General features: G+C 48.2%; 1 long non-coding RNA gene across 1 annotated transcript; it reads right to left on the reverse strand.

Moving 5' to 3' along the window:
* Nucleotides 1-1,543: 1,543 nt before the first annotated feature.
* Nucleotides 1,544-3,287, reverse strand: LOC143434348 (uncharacterized). The gene is made up of 2 exons (XR_013103790.1): nucleotides 2,740-3,287; nucleotides 1,544-2,266 (listed from the first exon to the last, which is right to left on the reverse strand). It is a non-coding gene; the product is annotated as an uncharacterized LOC143434348 (long non-coding RNA).
* Between the last annotated feature and the right edge of the window lie 22 nt (nucleotides 3,288-3,309).

Here is a 3,309-nt window from a genome sequence, read left to right on the forward strand (position 1 = left end):
AGAGGGACACTGGATGTGCTATGGGCTTATGAAAAACTCACCCCCACCCCCACTGACAGCCCTCCTCCAACAAGGCCTGTTGGGGTAGATCTGGGTCTGCTATGCATTCAAATGCTGTATGTTATATCCCAAGACCTGGTTGCCCCCAAACGGGTGAATTCTCCCATACACCAGCTTTTGTTGTGCAAACCTTGCCCCCGCCCCTCAACTAATCGCTGATTGATTAATAAAGATGCCTACATCCTGGACTGGGCAGAAGAGTGGGGGGAGCAAAGATTGCAGGGCTTGGTGGCTGAGGTGGGGACCAGGAAGAGAGGAAGAAGAAGGAAGCCCCTATGGGGTATCAGATCGTGGGCACACAGCCATGAGGACAAACCTGAGGGAGTAGGAGTGGCCCAGGTAGAACACGGGAGGTGGCATCTCGGGGATCCCCACAAGGAAATAGACAAGGCAGCACAGGGGGTTGATATCTGCCCAGCTCTAATGCTTTTAAGCTTATTATAAATCTAAAGGTTTCTGTGTCTTTTATTTGACAACTAAATGATCTGAAGTGGGGTAGGAATCCCTAATAGATAAAGGCAACGAGGGAGTATAATAACCTCCATGATAATAATAACCACAAGGTCACACCTCTTTAGTCTAGTGACTAAGCACTTAAAATATGAGCCTATGAGAGGTCTCACATTCACATTCCAACCACCAATTACCAGAGAGAGGGGGGAAGGAGGAGGAGAGGGGGAGGGAGAAGGAGAGGGAGAGACTGGAAATAGTTTGGGAAACCTCAAAGCCCAGCCCCAGTGACATTCCGCCCCTAAGAAGGCCATACTTTCTAATCCTTCCCAAACAGTTCCATTTCCTGGTAACTAAACATTCAAATGTATTTGCCTATGGGGGCCATTCTCCTTCAAACCACCACACAGGGTGTGTTAGTCAGGGTTTTCTAGAAGAGTGGCACTTATACACTGAGTATCTATCTAGCTATGTATCTGTGTATCTATCATCTATCTTCTATTATTTATCATCTATTATCTGTCATCTATCTTCTATCTATCTATCTATCTATCTATCATCTATCTATCTATCTATCTATCCATCCATCTATGGCAAATTAGTAATAGGATAAAAATTGTGAGCAAGGGGTAATAGCTTATGTCAAGATGGACCACTGAGAAACTATGCCACACAACACCTCTGATGTAAGAAGTTTACTGGGGGGAGGGGAGAGTGAAAGGTGGCTTAGAGTGGTGAGAGAGAGAGAGAGAGAGAGAGAGAGAGAGAGAGAGAGAGAGACAGGCTGACAGGCATGGAGACGGAGAGGAGAAATGGGAAAGAGGGCTCTAGAGACAGGAATGAGAGAGGGCAGAGAGAGAGGGACACAAGCACATAGAGAGAGATCTGGGGTGGCTGGGGGCCCTTTTACCTTTTATCAACAGCACATGCCTGGCTCACCTGGTGGTGGCAGGTGGTGATAAGCAGCCCAGGGGAATGCCTGTGTGCTAATGTGAGGGTCCTAAGATTGCTGAAGGAAGACCCCAGACTCAGATAGTATTAAGACAAAGAGTGTTTATTCTCAGAAACATCCAGCGTGTGGGGGTCAACCATTCTTTAAAATGGCCACCCCAGACAAAGGCACACAGGCCTTCCTATAGGAAAACAGGGAAAGCTCTCCAGAGGGACTGGATAATCTAGCATTTCATTGGTGGGTGCTGGGGAGGGGGTCACAGGTAGTCAGTCATCTGCATTCCTATGTCTTGAATGTTTAACCATAGGATGAACTAGGGCTGCCCAGCGCAGGTGGCCCATTCGGAGATAATTTCCTCATTGCTTGGTTACCTCTAGGCTGTTCTTTGGGAGGGGGTTTTATGACCTTGTTTATGGCCTGTTCCTGGAGCTGGTACCTATGGCCTTCTTTTCAAAATCAGGCTTGGTCCTTAAATGGAGACAAATGGGGCTTACTTGTCCTTTTGCTAACAATTAGAATGGCTTACAGGCTGTGGTCCTGCCAGACCAACAATGTCTGTCTACCAAGGTCCAAGAAGACAGTGGTTGTTCAGTCCCTAAGGCTCAAGTCTGCAAGGTGGTCTTCAGTAGCTGCCAGAATCCCAAAGTAGGCTCCAATGCCAGTGAAGAAGTGGACTTGTAAGCAAGAGCAAAAAGCAAGTAGGCAAAGACAGCAATGTCCTCTATGTCTTTTATATAGGCTGCCAACAGACGGTGTGGCCCAGATTAAAAGTGGATCTTCCCACCTCTGTGTTGGGTTTCAAACCTAGGAACAAGGGACTGAGGTACATATTTTACATACCAAACCAGACCTGGCCTCCAGGTTCTCCCAGCATCCCTCAGTCCTGACCTGACCTCCAGGTTTTCCCAGCATCCCTCAGTCCTGACCTGACCTCCAGGTTTTCCCAGCATCCCTCAGTCCTGACCTGACCTCCAGGTTCTCCCAGCATCCCTCAGTCCTGACCTCCAGGTTCTCCCAGCATCCCTCAGTCCTGACCTGGCATACCCTGCTTCCAACCCTGAACTTTCCAGCCCAGGGGCTGGGCTGCCCTTCCCCCAGAGGCTCCTCCCTAGATAATCCAGACATATTGAACTCTCCTGTCTCTCCTTCTCTCCCTCTCTCTGCCCACACACTCTTTCTCTCTTTCTCTTTCTCTTCCCACTTCTCCCTCTCTCCCTCCTCAGGCCAATAAACCTGCCTCTGTATATGTTAATCTGGCTTTAATTGGCTCATTTTACCTGCGGAGAAATAATGTGTCACTCAGAGGATCCAGAATAAAAGTGCGTCTTCCCACTTCAAACGACGTAATTAAGAAAAAAAATCTCTCACAGACCACTTGAGTTTTAGTTAAGTCCAAGTGTTTGTCAAGTTGATCACCAAGAATAGCCATCACACAAGCTAGCCTGAAGCTTACAATGTAAACCAGGCTGTCCTTGAACTCACTATCCCCTACTTGCCTCAAGAGAGCTGGGGTTAAGGGTGTGTGCCACCATGCTAGCTAGGCCTGAAGTAACTCTTAGGAGAAGAAACAATAGGTAATGTTCTAATCTTTGGAGCAGATCAGAATGTTGTCTCCACCCCAAGCCCTTTACTCTTTTGAGCAATAGGCTTAAGGAACAGTGACATAGTGGGTGTTTATCTTCCTACTGTTGCCTAAGAAACAGGAGGTGGGGTCCAAAGCTGACCAGAAGGGAGGGGTCCATCCTCAGCGGCCTCTAAGGTTACCCTACCCCGACAGTGTCTTAAAGGCATCACTGTGGGGAGGCTAGTGTCACGGCCCACGCACGCATGTGCGCAGGGACACTTTT

Source organism: Arvicanthis niloticus, chromosome 14, assembly GCF_011762505.2.
Source record: "Arvicanthis niloticus isolate mArvNil1 chromosome 14, mArvNil1.pat.X, whole genome shotgun sequence".
NCBI lineage: Eukaryota > Metazoa > Chordata > Mammalia > Rodentia > Muridae > Arvicanthis > Arvicanthis niloticus.